Here is a 16,610-nt window from a genome sequence, read left to right on the forward strand (position 1 = left end):
TGATGGACTAAACCTCTGGACTGGAAGTTAGCTCCGATGAAATGTTTCCCCTAATAAGAGTTGCCATGGTTATAGCATCTCTTCACAGCAATAGAAACCATGACTAAGACCATGACCAAAAGCAACCTGGCAAGGAAAGGGTTTATTTTGTCTCACAGCTTGGAGTCCACCATCCAGGGAAGTCAGGGCAGGAGCCTGGGAGCAGAAGGTGAAGTAGAGGCCTTGGAGGGACACTGGCTTGCTCCTTACCACCTTCTCAGTCTGCTTTCTAGTAACACCAGGACCACAAGCCCAGGGGTGTCACTGCCCACAGTGAGCTGGGCCCTCCCACATCAATCATCCACCAAGAAAATGCCCCACAGGCTTGCCTCCAAGCCAATCTGGTGGTGAGGTTCCCTCTTCCCAGTGACTCTAGCTTACATCGAGTTGACATAAACTAAGCAGCACACGGTAGTCACAGAAGAGTTGGGGTGGTAGGTATCAAAGTAGACAGAGAATCAGCGGCTTGGATTCTCGGTGGGGGGGGGAGGACAAACTTCAGGGATGAAGGTTCCTAAAGCACAGCAACCAAGCTTGGCCTCGTGTATCCACTGAGGGGTCCCCACTGGTCTAATTGCTTGGCAAAGACTACTATTTTATCACACGGTGAGACGGAGCCTATAATCTACTGCACGAGATCAATGGGAAGTAGGGTGTGGAGAGGAGGGAGCAATCGCTTCCTGGTGACCCAGCAGAACAGAATGTTCTGTGCTTAAAACTGTCAAGCCTTGACTCCAGGCAACCACCTCAATCACTCTGGAAGCTTTCAAAGGAACAATCTCTGTACCACTGTGGGAGGCTCTGAACTTCTTGCCAGGACCTCTGAGTCCTCAAAGGAATGAGGGATGGACCCAAGGATCTGCAGAATTAAGATGCCAGCTAGGAGGTTACCTGTTGGATTGCCTAGGGTTTAGGGTCCACACAGGATCCCTTAGACGCCTCCACATAGTTCCTACAGGCTCAAGCAGAGACGAGCCCTTGATGAGCTGGGAGGGGTCGCTGCCACGTGGAGGCTGAAGCAAGGAGCACCCTTGCCCTATGGTCCCAGTGAGAAACTCAGAGAATGCTAAGGAAATAGCAACTGTTCCTACCTCAGCCACCTGTGGGTCTCAGACTGTTCCTACTCACCCCAGGGGTGAAGCCCCCCCCCTCTGTCTCTGTCTCTCTCTCTCTCTCTCTCTCTCTCTCTCTCTCTCTCTCTCTCTCTCTCTCTCTTCAGGGTTTCTCTGTAGCTTTGGATCCTGTTCTGGAAATAGCACTTGTAGATGTAGACCAGGCTGGAATCGAACTCACAGAGATCCGTCTGCCTTTGCCTTCCAAGTGCTGGGATTAAAGGCATATGTTACCACCACATGGCGTATTTGTGGTTTGAATGAGTGAATGAATTAGCTTTTGCTTCTGACTAACAATGTTTCAGTTACAGTGGGCAGATACTCTAATAGCCACACATGTGATTTTTTTTCAGGTATAAAAAACTTTAAAAATCAAGATAATAATTTCTCTCATGATATGGACCATTGTGTACTCAATGGCCTAGGAATAGGGGCCCGGGGTCATTTGCCAATCTGTGACATCACCCAGAGGCAGCTGATACTTCACAGGGCGTGGTGTACCGAAACAAACTTCTTTCTGACTGGATGGGATGAACGAACAGTCCGGACAGTCACTTGCTCACATCCCATGCTGGTCCTGAACGTATGGCAACATTTACCCTAGGCACCAGAGTCCAGCCACAAGGCGCACCTACCTACTCCTTCAGTCTTTCCAAAGAACATTTCCTGATCTGATGGCACACGTCTGAGACATCCCAGGGAGCACGTGCCTTCCCAGAATGGCTTGATGCCGTCTCTCACCAGCAACAATCCGGAAGGTGGACCATCAGGTGGAAGGAGTATTCTTCAGAGAGCTGCCTTCCCCAGGGAGCAGTGACAGCTTGTGCTTGACGGGGAGTCCTGTTGTATTCTGAGGTGTGAAGGGAAGGCTGAACTGTGCATATGCCGTGCCGTACAGTTTTGCCTACAAACGCGTGTAGCTTCATTGTAGCTGTGAACACTCTGCCCCTTTCCTTTGCACCCTTGATGATTTGAGAACGTACAGGATCGAGCTGGGTGATGCAGAGAGTTCCCCCACTCGGGAGGCAAGTGAGCACGTGGATCTGATGGCTCAACCCACTGCGATGGATGGCCACGTTTGAGGGAGACATCGATGCTTGAGGCTGAACAGCCTGCCCTTCTGTGCAGTCTTTCTATCAAGGCGGTGCCCAGAACTGGGGTTTCATGGACTATTTATATTGAGACAGATAGACGTGACGAAGGCGAAGGTCCTTCTTAAAGGAGTTGACATGCACAGTATTGAGCCAGTTCAGTAACTACACACACTAGACACAAGGCATGTAGAATTTATGTCCATCTGGACACTCCATGATTTGAAGACTGGGCTCAACTAGGCTTAAGGAACTCGGCTAAAAAGCCACAAAGGAGAGCCTATCTTTGTCAGCTAGGATAAGAGAGCCATGGAGATTTCTTCAGATTGTGAGATAGAGATAGAGACAGACAGACAGACAGACAGACAGCCTGAGACCGAGAGAAGAACACAGGAAAAGAAGGAGGAAGGATAGTGGAGAAAGGAGGGGGTAGCCTTATCAAAATCTTTTTAGTGCACAAAGCTAATTGCAATCATCTTGAATTTGGTACAGCGGATAATATTATATGCATAGCTCCTAAATGAATTATTAAATGTCAACTCAAGATGGCTTAAGTAAAATATCCAATTTAATAACCCACATGCATCTAAGGCAACAATAACAATTTTGCAGGTGCGTGTAGAGTTGTCAAGGCAAAGCATCATAGACAAGCCTTGGGGGTTTGCGTGGAATGTCCTCATGACACTGCATCTCACCTCCATCACTCAGTGTCAGTTCTGAAAAGCACATTTCAATGAAGATCATAGCTTGCATGCAAGTGTTGCTATTCACATCAAGTCAGCAAACCACCCGTCTTGGTCTTTTTCCTAAAATATAAAGCTAAACAAGATCTCAGTCACAACCAGCAAATCTTTATTAATGCATTCCTTGTGCTACTTCTGAATATTAATAAAAATTAATAATTAATTTTGCCTTTGGCATTGCAAGATATACTAGTTTTAATTAGTGTACTGTACTCCTATACAATTAAAAAATAATTGATGTCCACGCTTATTGGCGGCGTCTGTGATCTTCTTTCTGTTGTTGTCAACAAATGCCTCAAAAAACAAGGTTCAAGGATATCGTTCTGTCCGCTCGATTTCCACAGCCCCAGTCACAGGCAAATCTTTTATGATGAAACAGAGCAGTTTTCTGTTTAAATTATACACAAGTATATTAACTAGAAAGAGAAAATTAAAAGCTGATGGCTACAAGGAATAATGGAAAGTCTATAAAAATGTTTTATCTATCAACAAATTTGCTTGGAAAATATCAATGGTTGACTCTGTCTCACAGCCGAAATGTGGAGAGGCCATCTTGGATTTGTTATGTCCATTCCATCAAGCATTTTATTCTGATGGCCTCCTGAATCAGCTTCGGTTATTTAAATTCAGCCTATCACGTTACCCTTCCGCTCCATCATTTTAATTGGGTCGTGAACTATTTTATTACAGAATACAAAAGCACCTCCCCATGTCTCTTTCCTCTTCATCCCTCAGCAGTGCAGAAGTGGAGACTCAAGAGAGATAATGTCCATGTTTAAAGAGGGGGGCTTGCTTTCTTTGAGGATGTTTGTGGGTGAGCCTGAATACAGAGAAGGTGACATCAAGTTTAGAAGGAAATAATTCAGATCTCATAGCACCTGTTTCTCGGTTCTATTGATATTTGAAAAAAATCTCTATTGAGTGACCAAAATATGTCTGTAAAGGCGAGAGATGATATGATGGTAGGGAACAGACTTAATCAAACAAAGAGGAGAAGGGCCCATTACAAGGTCTGCACTGCGTGCCTCGCCCAGAATCAGGGTTAGGGAATATTTTCTTTAAGGAACAAAGACACAAAACTATGCAAATATTAATAGTTTTTTTCATATTCATGATACTCATAAGAATTTTAGCAAACTTTATATAAGCAGACTCTACCAGGCATAGTGGCACACTATCATAGACCTGACACACAGGTGACTGAGGCAGGAGAATTGCTGCGTTTGAGGTTAACCCGAGTATCTCCAAAATCAATCATCACATCAAATAAAAAGACAAAAAAGATAGAAGAGACCAAAGGTTCTGTTTAAAACAACAAGCACTCGGGAGGCAGAGGCAGGCGGATCTCTGTGAGTTTGAGACCAGCCTGGTCTACAGAGCTAGTTCCAGGACAAGCTCCAAAAACACTGAGAAACCCTGTCTCGAAAAACATAAATAAATAAGTAAATAAATAAAAAATAAAACAACAACAACAAAAAGATATGTTTGGTTTGTTTTCTTAAGAGTGCTGCCTTTGTGTGCTTAACACAGTCTAAAATGGCCATGGCTGGGTGTCTGCAGCCTGCATTTCCCATAGATCAGTCCTGCTATGGTTTCCTTCATAGCGTCCTTTGCCCTACCCAGAACCATGCCTGACTCACACCGGCATTCAAGAATGTCCAAGGAAAGAATTGTTTCATTCTGATCAGAACTGGGTTTTCCTGTTCAATAACCCTGCCCATCAAAACATAGGTAGAAAAACATGCAAGGGTTTAGACTATGTAACAGTCTATTATTCAGCAGTAAAAGAAGAATAAATTGCTGATGTGTTCAGTATGGCCAATGAAAACAATAGAGCGAACTGGCTGAAACAGTCTGGAGGGAGGACACGCTGCAGCATGCGTGCACACAAGGCTCCAGCACTGTGGCGGGCAGGAGATGCCATGTGGATTCCTGTGGCATTGGAGGACGTTTTCAGGAAAGGGTCATGTTGGTGTTCTGGAGGATGAGGACATACCCTGCATCTCAACCGGAATGGGAGTTCCATGGAGATGTGCATGTGCGTGCATGTGGCATGTGTGCATGGATGCTTGCACGTACGTGTGTGGGCACGCAAGCGTGTGCATGCGCATGCATGTGTGCTTATCAAACCCCATGCTCAGGAACCACCAATTGACAATATTTAAATTAAAAAAATATCTCAGTAGTTTGCATTTCCTCTTTTTTGTCCACTGCTAAGTGGAAGAACCCAGATAAGCGTATACAGTTATGGGGCTCTGGACAGCTGTGTCCCATGTCCCTGCACAGTCCTCCAGGGCAGCAGAACTGATGATATCAGAGGCTTCCCCTGGTCAACTTCCTCTCCTCTTTACCACAGCCTAGGGGCAGCATCTAGTGTCTCTGTGGCCTCACACAGGTAGGAAAGTGTGTGGTGGCATTTCTTCAAGGCAATTACAGCCGCTTTGGATGCAAAGCCGTGCCTGGCTACTCTGCTGGAAGTTGTGAATAACTCTCCTAGTGATACATGCAAATGCTGTGGTCTGCGTCTGCATGCCCAGCTGCTCTGCTGATCATCTTCCACTTCTCAGATTGGGTCAGTGGAAAAGGATGGAGCTTTCCATTTCTGCTGTCTCCATTCTCAACGTGGCCTCCTTTCCATTCAACCTGCAAAGTCCAAAACAAGCTTTCGGCTTCACTGGGACCACCTTTCAGAAGGGACATTGAGCTCTTTTCTTTGTAGACCTGCATTTAGTGGAGAGACTTGAATTTTTTGGGTGTTAAACACAGGCGGGGCTTGAGAACTGGAAAGCTGTGCCAAGAACAGCCAGGTCCAGGCTCAAATGAAGCACAGGCTCCACTGAGCAGTGTGCAGCTACCACTGAGAGTCTTCTGTCGAAGACATCGAGAGTTTAAGCCACTCGGGCCAATAAGAAACCAAAGCAAGCAACAGAGGCTCTGCTAGAGGGCAGGCTGTGGGTCTAGAGGCCCTTGGAAACTTCTGGTGGCTTAAGAGATAGATCTTCCTGACCTCTCATTCCTCTAACTCACCAAGTTTCACATCTTCTTTTCTTTTCCAGGGCTGGAGATGTAATTCAAGGATCATACATGCTACACAAGATCTCTACCACTGAGCCACACCCCCAGTCCCTCACTGGGGGATTCTAGACAGGGGCTCTGCCACTGAGCCACACCCCAAACCCCTCACTGGGGGATTCTAGACAGGGGCTCTGCCACTGAGCCACACCCCCAGCCCCTCACTGGGGATTCTAGACAGGGGCTCTACCACGGAGCCACACCCCAAACCCCTCACTGGGGGATTCTAGACAGGGGCTCTGCCACTGAGCCACACCCCCAGCCCCTCACTGGGGATTCTAGACAGGGGCTCTACCACTGAGCCACACCCCAGCCCCTCACTGGGGGATTCTAGGCAGGGGCTCTACCACTGAGCCACACCCCAGCCCCTCACTGGGGGATTCTAGGCAGGGGCTCTACCACTGAGTCACACCCCAGCCCCTCACTGGGGGATTCTAGACAGGGGCTCTGCCACTGAGCCACACCACAAACCCCTCACTGGGGGATTCTAGGCAGGGGCTCTGCCACTGAGCCACACCCCAGCCCCTCACACTCCAGGCAAGGGCTCTGCTTCTGGACTGTATTGTCAGTCCTTGTTTTACTTTCCCGTACAGTACAGGGTCTCACTGTGTAGTCCAGGCTGCTCTTGAACTTACTCTGCAGCACATGAAAGACTTGATCTCATCACCCTATCCCATCAGCCTTTTGAAAGGCCAGGGTGGCAGGCCTACATCACGAGGCCTGGGTCTTATTTTTTGTTCTTGATTTTCCTTTCCTATTTCTCTTACTTTGTGTGGGATGAGAGCGTGTTTAAAAACTACAGCTTACATTGGGTCTTCCATACTCCACTGCCATCAGTTGGTCCTTGGGGTCCCTGGTGAATTATGGGTGTATGCATTGCCCCCATGGCCCAAAATGTTTAAAATTAATTATGTTCTTGCTTTGAAGTTCTGATTTCCCCAGATCAATCCCATCCACAAGTTTGTGTTCCTCATGTTCACGTAGGATCACCTAGGTCATGTTCAAAGTCTGTTAAAGTGCAAACAAGCCAACTTTGGGGCAAGCCAGGGGTCTGAACACAAACGATTGTGGGTCTCGCAGAATCTAGGAGGCACCATGAGGGGAGGAAGATGCTGTGTTGGAGCAGGAAAGAGAGTGACGTGGAGGTGGGGGGCAAGCAGAGGAATACCTCTTAGTACAATGAAACGGAGGCTGCCTCTTTGTGGAAAAGGCAATTGGTGGTAGGAAAAGGCGGGTGTTCTGGGCTCAGCAAACAAAAGAATGCTGGCTTCTGTTGAGAGGAAGAGAACTGTCTGTCTAAAGCTCTTTCTACCCCAAAATGCAGACCCACCTGTCCTTTCCTTGCATGTCTGTTGCTTGCGTATCTCCTGTGCACATGTGTCCACCCTGAAGCTTCCTGTAGCCAGAGAAGATAGGAGTCAAAAGTTGAATGCTGTAGATGAAAATGTCCCCAGTGCACATCCTGGAGATGTGTCCAGAGGTGCAGGTTGGAGCCTGGAGCCTAATGATGTGTCCCCATATTTATGTCTTATCTGTAAGTGGTACCTAGCCGGCTGCAGAGAAGTTCTAAAGGATGGGGGAAATTGTGAATCCATCCTGACAGGCTGCAAAGGCTTGGCCTAGTGCACTGACTGTGTTAGGGTACAGCTCAATTGCAGACCAAGGCCCCGGGTTTGCTCTGAGGCACTGAAAAACAAAACAAAATCAACCACATAATAACAGTTGCTGTTTTTCTAGGTTAGGGTGAAAAGAAAAGAGCATTTACCTTAATTAAAGAGCCACAGAAGCTGGATGGTGGTGGGGCACTCATTTGATGCCAGCACTTGGGAGGCAAAGGTAGGTGGATCTTTGAGAGTTCAAGGCCAGCCTGGTCTACAAGAGCTAGTTCTAGGACAGGCTCCAAAGCTACAGAGAAACCTTGTCTTAAAAGAACTAACCAAACAAAAAACAAAACAAAAGAAGAGCCATAGAAGCCAAAGTTTTAAAAGTTGTTCTGATTCGTGTATGCTTATGTGTATATGTTTACCTGTGTACCTATGTCTGAAGCCAGAGGTTGACGTCAGATGCCTCTTTCTATTGCTTTCTGTTAGCTTTCTTTCAGTGGCTATGGTGAAATACTCTGACTTGAAGCAGATGGGGAGGAAAGGGTCTGTTTGATTCACGGTACCATGACATAGTCACCGAGGGAACTCAGAGCGAGACTCAAGGCAGGGATGGAAGCAGAAACCATGGAGAAAGGCAACTGACTGGCTCACTCTCTAGCTCCTTTTGGCTCATGCCTAGTTAGCTTTCATATATAGGCCAAGACTGCCTGCATAGGGTTGGTGCTTCCCACAGTAGGCTGGGCCCCTGAACGTGGATCAAAAAACAAGATAGTCCTATAATCTCACACAGATATGTCCACAGGCCAATCTGATCTTGGCAATCCCCAATTGAGACTTCCTCAGATGACTCTGAGTCTGCATCATGCTGACAGGCAGAGGCTGACCAAACACTCTCCATCTGAGTTCAGATAGACAGGGTCTCTCACTGAACTTAAAGTTCAGCATTTCAGCGAGGCTGGTCAACAAGCCCCAGGAATTCTGCGGTCTCGACCTCAACAGATTTGGGATTACAGATGTGCGTTGCTACATCTGGCTCTTAAATGAGCTCTAGGAATCTGAGCCCAGGTCCTCAAATATACGCTGCAATCACTTAACTTGCTGAGTTGTCTCCCCAGTAAGAAGAGATGTTCTGAAACATAAGAGATTTCATAGGAATAATGTAACTTAGTCATTCAAGCCCTTACCCACTTCCTCACAGCCGAGATCTTCCCCCAGCAAGACATGGCTTTCGGCTGATGTTTTTATCCTGACCCCTGTCCACTGACCCTGTTTTACTATTTCTCACGTGTCAGTGCCATCTTCAGGGTTCTTGGTGATTAAAAGCCCTGTTTACCCTTGTGCTAATGTGTCACAATGGATATGCGGTTACTGTCCCAAGTGCAATGGCGCTCCCAAGCGTGGTACTGTTTGGGGATCTGCCCACAAGGAAATGAGGGAGGAGCGGCATTTTCAGCTCTATGCCCAGAATGCTCACTCGATCCCAGGCCTCTGGGCTCCATATGCTTCCACGGCACAGGGGCGTGTTGGGCTGGCATTAGCATACACACCCCTGTGCCAAATGAGGGGAGAGGCTTATTCAGTGATGATATTAGTAGTCCTGGGGGCTTGGACTGCACTGATAGATAAATATTACCCCAAGCCTTCACTTACCCCCTCCAAGATGCTCTCAAGTTATTTGTGGGATTGTTTTGTTATATCCCAAGCCATTGGACCATCAGCTCTGGGAACTAATGACTTGTATGGCCCTCACTTCTTTTTTTTTTTTTCTGGTTTTTCGAGACAGGGTTTCTCTGTGGTTTTTTGGAGCCTGTCCCGGAACTAGCTCTTGTAGACCAGGCTGGTCTCAAACTCACAGAGATCCAACTGTCTCTTCCTCCCAAGTGCTGGGATTAAAGGCGTGTGCCACCACCGCCCGGCTGACCCTCACTTCTTATTGTACTCCTGTACACATGGTTTGTGCCCATTAAATAATAAGTGAAGGACAGATGTGATCATGCACATCTGTAGTTCAAGTACTTAGGAGACCGAGGGAGGAGGACAGCTAATTTAAGGCCAGATGGGACTATATAGTGAGATCTTGTCACAAACAAACACAAAGCAAACCCCAGTAAATAAGGATAGAAATAGTCACATCCAATAATATGCATACCCAGCCCTGTCTTGAAAACCAAGACCAGTGTTTCTTTCATTCCAGGATGCTATCAACTCCTCTCGCTCACCCTATACAAAAGTTCTCTGCCAAGCCCTCCGCTGTTCCTCAGCCATGTTCTCATGCACATGCCTATTGCTATTCCCAATGAGGAACTTCCGTTGTTCCTCCCTTTCATAGCCCAGGCTGGCTGGAGGGGAGGGTTTGTCTTTGTGTCCCTTGAACCCTGCTGCACCAACACACTGTGAGCTCTTAAAGAACACGTGTGTCTATGTGAGTCCAATTCTCCACATCTCCCTTTTAAATCAGAGTCAGCCCGCAGGTAGGCTTCCATCCTGATCGGCCCCTGTGATCACAAGGGACCTGGGCTGTATTGGGCAGGCTCTCTCCCAAGGGTTCCTTTTGAGAAGGCCATTAGGCATCCACCTCTCTAAAGGACTTTGCCAGGTCACATGGCAGAGGTGTCCTTTGGCATGGGGAAGAAGACCTCTGGGTTGCTGCATTGCTTTGTTGGAGTCTAGTCTGTGATGGGTCTCATTTCGAGTCTAGTCCACCTCTCTCCTTCTTCTCGGGCAGAAAGACATCGAGATGAGAGCCAGTGGCCTTGGATCTGACTGAGGCTGCAGCTTGCACGAGGTTGAGTTTTTTGTGCCATGGGCTAAGGTGACATGTCTAAGAATATAAATGGAAGTTTTATGATGATACGATCAGTAGTTACTGAGATATTTATGTGACAAGCTGACAGATATAAAACTACAAAGCCTGCTTTTATGCCTCCCATCCTCTCAGAGAAAAAATAAATAAATACAGAGACTATGACGGGTTACTTTGAAGAGAATTTACGATCTAAATTACCTAATACCTGGTGAACTTCTAATATGCAAGATGAAGTCTCTCAATGCTATTAAAAAGATAAACTTCATTTTCCTAGATTGTGGCAGGTGGACTCCCCCTGAAAAGAGAAACAGATATCTTGACTGTCCCTACCTTGGATCCTGACTGGACATCATGGGCCATGCCTGCAATACCAGCTCTCAAGAGCCCATGGCAAGGAGGCCTGTGAGTTCTAGACTAGCCGGAGCCACACAGTGAGATCTGCCTCAAAAACAAATAAGCGTGCAATCAAACCAGCAGACATAAAGACCTGGAGAGATAACTTAGTTGTTTAATTAAATGTCCTGAGACCACGAGGATCCTGAGTTGGATTCCCCAGAATCCATGTAAAAAAAAAAGTTAGTCACAGTGGCACACACTTGGGAAGTAGAGATAGGTGACTTCCTGGCCAGCCAGCCCAGCCTAACAGATGATTACAGTGAAAGACCCTGTGTCAAAACAGATTGGATGGCACTTGAGGAGTGACACCCGAGGTTGTTCTGTGTCCTCTCCACAGGCACACACACATACACACCACTGCACATATATGAATATACACACAAACTTTTAAAGCTAAAATCTCAAGACCCTGCCAGAATGATGTGGGAGTGATTTCTTTCTAATCTGTTGCTTTCATTGGTTAATTAATAAAGAAACTACCTTGGCCCATTTGATAGGCCAACCCTTAGGTGGGTGGAGTAAACAGAACAGAATGCTGGGAGAAAGAAGCCCAGTCAGGAGTCACCATGATTCTCACACTCCAGACAGACGCAGGTTAAGATCTTTCCTGGTAAGCCAGCTCACGGTGCTACACAGAATATTAGAAATGGGTTAGATCAATATGTAAGAGCTAGCCGATAAGAGGCTGGAACTAATGGGCCAGGCAGTGTTCAAAAGAATACAGTTTCTGTGTAATTATTTCGGGGCATAAGCTAGCCGTGTAGGTGGCCGGGTGCCGGGGACGTAGCCCCGCCACTCCTATTACAACACCAGAAAGGAAAAGGCATCTTACCTGCTTATGCTGCTCAAGTGTCTGTCTGGTCAGGACTGGGAACCACCCCACGTTGTCATGACACCGTAGAATAAAAATGAAGTCCTAAGGTGGAGTTGCTGAGATGGCAATGATAAGTTAGACTCCCCAGAGACTGTGGAGTGAGCATCCACCTCAACAACAGTAGGGGACTCTAGAGAACGACATGGAAGATGCAGTGGTAGCCAAAAGCAGCATCTCTCCTTCTGTCCTGGGGCCAGTGTTAACGTTGCACTCTACCTGGGAAAGAGGGCTCAGTCTTTTACTTCTTGCCTAGCTAGTGCCATTGTCCCTGCTGATATGGTAATAGAAGCCAATGCCAGGCTGACACTGGTGCTGTCTGGGACTTGACACTGGCAGTCTGACAGCTTCACCCTTCTTCTTGGCTCGGGAACCCCTAATTACACACTTCCATGGAGAGCAGCCAAATCCCCGGGGCTGAGAGCTCATCTTTTTTGCCAACCTATGGCCAAGCACTCCCCAAGTGTGGGTTCCTTGCACATCCCTGGCTACTCTGCAAACAGGAATTGCTATCACCGTCCTCGGAGAATAAACAGAAGATGATGGACAGGCATGTGAGCCTGCCACCTGCCCTATCTATAGGTGGATGACAGCCTTCAGAAAAGCCACACGTTGGGGGTTAGTTACAGTCCCCATTGATGTGACAGCTTCAAGGACCAGTGGCTTCCTTTGGATCACAGTTTAATGGGTACAGTCCATCATAGGTAAACTTTACAGACCATCATAGTGAGAAAGGCTCAGAGCTTGGAGCAATCCCATCCATGTTGTCAGGAAGCTTCTGCTTCCTTGACATCTTAATAGACAGGGAATCAGAAAATCAGACTAGACACAGAACCAAGAGACAACTTTCAAACCCTGCCCCCAGTGGTCCTCTTCCTCCAGGTAGGCTCTACTTCCAAAGGTTCCATAACCTCCCAAGACAGCTGGAGATCAAGGGTTCAAATCTTTTGGACCAAAAGATTTGGTTCAAATCCTTGGAGTTATCACCTCACAGCTCCTGTCCTCTGGCTCCAGGTTGAATGGCTATACATGTTTAATGATTAAACCTTGTCTCTGCACTTGCCTGGGTACTAGGATGAGATGAGGCTGTACAAAGTTTAGCCTCCATTTGTGCCTTTTCTCTTCCAGCGCATCTCCTTGGAGAAGCACAAAGAGTCAGAATTAGGTGGACTCATTTCTAGAAGGAAAACAGAATGTCAGGCAGACAGCACCCTCTCTAGCATCACATGGCTAAACAACAACAGCAGAGAGACTAAGGCCTGAGACCAGTTAAAGAGAAGAGCACCTTCTCGTTGTATTTCTTCTGCCTGCTGTCTGACTTCTATTTAACTCTGCTCCCCAGCACATTGTCACAGCTTGGTTCTTGTAAGTGTTTGCAGGACATTGCTTTGCCTGCAACATGCCCATATCTCAGGGAAAGAGAAAGGCTGAGCATGAATGCTTCCACAAGTAAGCCCCCCCACCTCACTGTGTGTGTGTGCGCGCGCGTCGCCTATCAACCTGAAATTAAACTCTTTTACTGTATCTTATCAGATCGATCGCCTATGTAGTCTTCGGCTTTGTCTCATTTAAATAAAACTTCCATTTGTACCAATCCTATAAATAGAAAATGGTATTGATCAGGGGACCCACCAGCAGCCTGCGTTTCGGTTATCACTGAAGCCTGACCGGTTAATGCAAGGGCTACAATTTATTATGTGGGTAGATAAGAGACCAGGCCGTGTCATTTAGATCTCTAAACAGAAGTGTGCTTGGCTCTGCCAAGCCAGTTCAAAGAGGCCATCCCCGGGATCACAATTTCACTGGTGATTTGCCATCTTAAAGCCTCAGGTGCTCACTGAACTTGGCCTTAATAGAGACACCTTTGACTCAGCACATGTAAAAGTCAGCCTTACCTAGGACCATGGCAATGCCTGGGAGGCTCGCAAAAGCTAAGGTACTCCGTATTCCCAGGTCAAGCTGAGGGCATATGTTGGCCCATGGCTGTGCCATGTGACAAGAGATGTACTAACCATAGTGAAGCATCAGAATCTCCAATGTTTAGTATGTGCTTCCTGTGTACAGGAAACTACCATCTCTGAGTGGGTTTTACTATCAGAAGACATAGATTTGCAGAATGTATTTCTTGCTTTGTTAAGCCACTGGCTATCCTTATGAGTGTGCATTCATGTGCAAAATAATGGTTTTCCCTATGACATTCCATGTGTGTCTGTCACGATCATATCCACTACTACCATCAAGCCCTCTGCTCCCTACCCATCTCCTGATGATTCTCCACCATAACTTCCCTTCTGCTTTCACGTTTTCTTCCAACTGGAGATTCTGCCTGTGAGATAAATCATCTCATAGTTGTTTCTCTGAGACTGGCTGCTTTCACTTGACGTGGGGATCTCTGGTGCCACACATTTCCCTGCAAATGACGTCATTCTGCTCTTCCCTGCGGTGTGGCATGCACAGCACTTCCTATGTCCGTCCATCTGATGACAGAGACCTAGGCGAGCCACTAGCCATTACGTGTGTGTATCATTCTGTTTGGCATTGTTGTAATCTGTCAATCATGTTGGCCTCTGATTTACAGTTAATCAATGGCTTCCTTAGACATAATGAAGTGAGATATCGGGCTGCTCATAGATGAGGTCACATTTGGCTCTGGAGCCCTCTCTGCTCCATGGTCATAAATCTTTCACCCCTTCCAGGGAACCCCATCCATGGCTATGCTACAGCTTCCTGCCTTAACTGCTGACCTGTGGTCGAGTGTCCTCAGGCAGATGTGGCCATGGGTCCTGACATCATGGCCAAGACTCTTAAAGCTATAGGCGTAGGGAGGCTTTAGCCAACATGAGCTCCTACGGCCATGTTAGCTAGACTCTCACTCCTGACCCCGTGCCTTGAGGTAAGCTGAAAAGTCATTTCTGCCAACAGCGGACATGGAGCCACTGTGGATGTTCCCACGCAGGGAAGGGTCAAGGCTGTGACTGTGTGGCTGTGTCCTTAGTACTGCGTGCCTCACCTTGTGTTCTCAGCTGCCCACCCTCACAGCTATCAGTAGAGAGACTATTGTAAGGAGGCTATCCTTGGTCCCTTCCCCTGGGAATCTGTGTTTCCTTTCAGGTTCTCTGACTAGAAACAGGACAGGATCCCTAGACCGACTGGGACACTACCCTCATGCCCATGGTCCATCGTGCTGAGGGTCTGAGCTTCTTCAGGTCTTTCTCACTGCCTTCTCTTTCTTCCCCTCTACCCAGATCTCATCAGTCTCCCTCCTCTGTGATGCTCTGAGGTTCGCTCCTTCCCTAAGGTGTTCCCTCTGTCTTTGGAACAATCTAAAAGGCAGCGGAGACAAAGGCCAGTGCCTGTCTCCACGTGGAATCCCAAGTCCCTGCGTGCACAGAGAACCAGGAGTTAACACACCCATTCAGACTGTCAGCATTGAACCAGCCCCCAGGCAGCATGGTCCACACAAACCCTCCAAGCATCCCTGACATCACTGTCTCCAGGACCCTAGGGGCCCCACCTGAGGCATCAGCATGCAGCACTGAGGCTTCCTCAGAGACCATTGGAGGAAGAGGAAGCTTGCCCTTCACCTATCCACTGGTCTGTCTCAGAGTCTGCCATCCCAGCGTAATTAACAGGTAACTCCCTTCCAGGCAAATCCCATTCCCTGTCCTGCTTTCACTGCCAAGCCTGATACCTGAGCTGCTTCAAGGCACATCGATCTACCTCCCCTCCCAAAGCCAGATTCCTTTGTTCCAAATCACACAACAAATAGGAACCAATCCCAGAATGCAGCTGAGCTTCAAGAAGATTTCAGATAGATAGATAGATGATAGATAGATAGATGATAGATAGATAGATAGATAGATAGATAGATAGATAGATAGATAGATAGAAAGAAAGAAAGAGTTCCTCCAACTTGAGATTAAATGATGTTTTCACATATTTCTGGGGAGCCTTGTTCCTGACCACTAATATATGTGCACCAGTAAGCACATACACACAAGGAGACAGGCAGACAGACAGAAACACACACACACACACACACACACACACACAGAGAGAGAGAGAGAGAGAGAGAGAGAGAGAGAGAGAGAGAGCTATATGCCATGCCAAAGTGTCTCTTTATGTCACAGTGTTCAGGTCAGAATAAACCCGACTTTTCCCAGACTGTCCACGAGGCTGAAGAAACTAGGAGGCTGAATCCAGTCCAAACCATTTATATCCTCCAGCTTCTCTGAGAACAAAAACTAAAACTCAGGTGGGCAGTTGTTCTCTATCTAATTATTGACATGTCCACGCAGGCAGGTGACCTCCTAGGCAGAGGGACTTACACACCAGACAAGTTATCACTCCCCAACTATCTGTATGCAGAGAGATTGGTTTGCGAGTTTCTGCCATTTTCATGTAAGCTAAAAATCTCAGTGGGCTCTCATCCCTGGTAGGGTGTATGTTAGATGCAGGGGCGATCCAAAAGTGGCTTCTGAAGTCTCTTTGTGATACCTGTATCACAAAGATAACTACACAAAGATATGTCCTATATAATGCCCAGTCTCTGCAGTACTAAGCCATTATACAGGTCTTCATAAAGCCTTTTTTTCAGTGTTAAATTTTAATAACTTGGGTTATAGGCAGAGTAGGAACAATATCTAAGTGGCATTTAAGAGCAAATCTATTAAATTTTAGGGTAACTGCATTACATGGCTGAAAATATCATCATTTGGATCCTGCGGGATGGGGGGGCTATATGAGAGGGGGGATATTGCATGCTTTGGAAAACACAATCTAAGCCTAATATCACGGCCGAGAAGAAGATTCTCTGCTCATTACCACGGAGATTGTTTTTATCTTACCTATAACTAAAGTTATTAAAGTTTGAGAA

The sequence above is a fragment of the Microtus pennsylvanicus genome, chromosome 1 (genome assembly GCF_037038515.1).
Source record: "Microtus pennsylvanicus isolate mMicPen1 chromosome 1, mMicPen1.hap1, whole genome shotgun sequence".
In the NCBI taxonomy this organism is placed as follows: Eukaryota; Metazoa; Chordata; class Mammalia; order Rodentia; family Cricetidae; genus Microtus; species Microtus pennsylvanicus.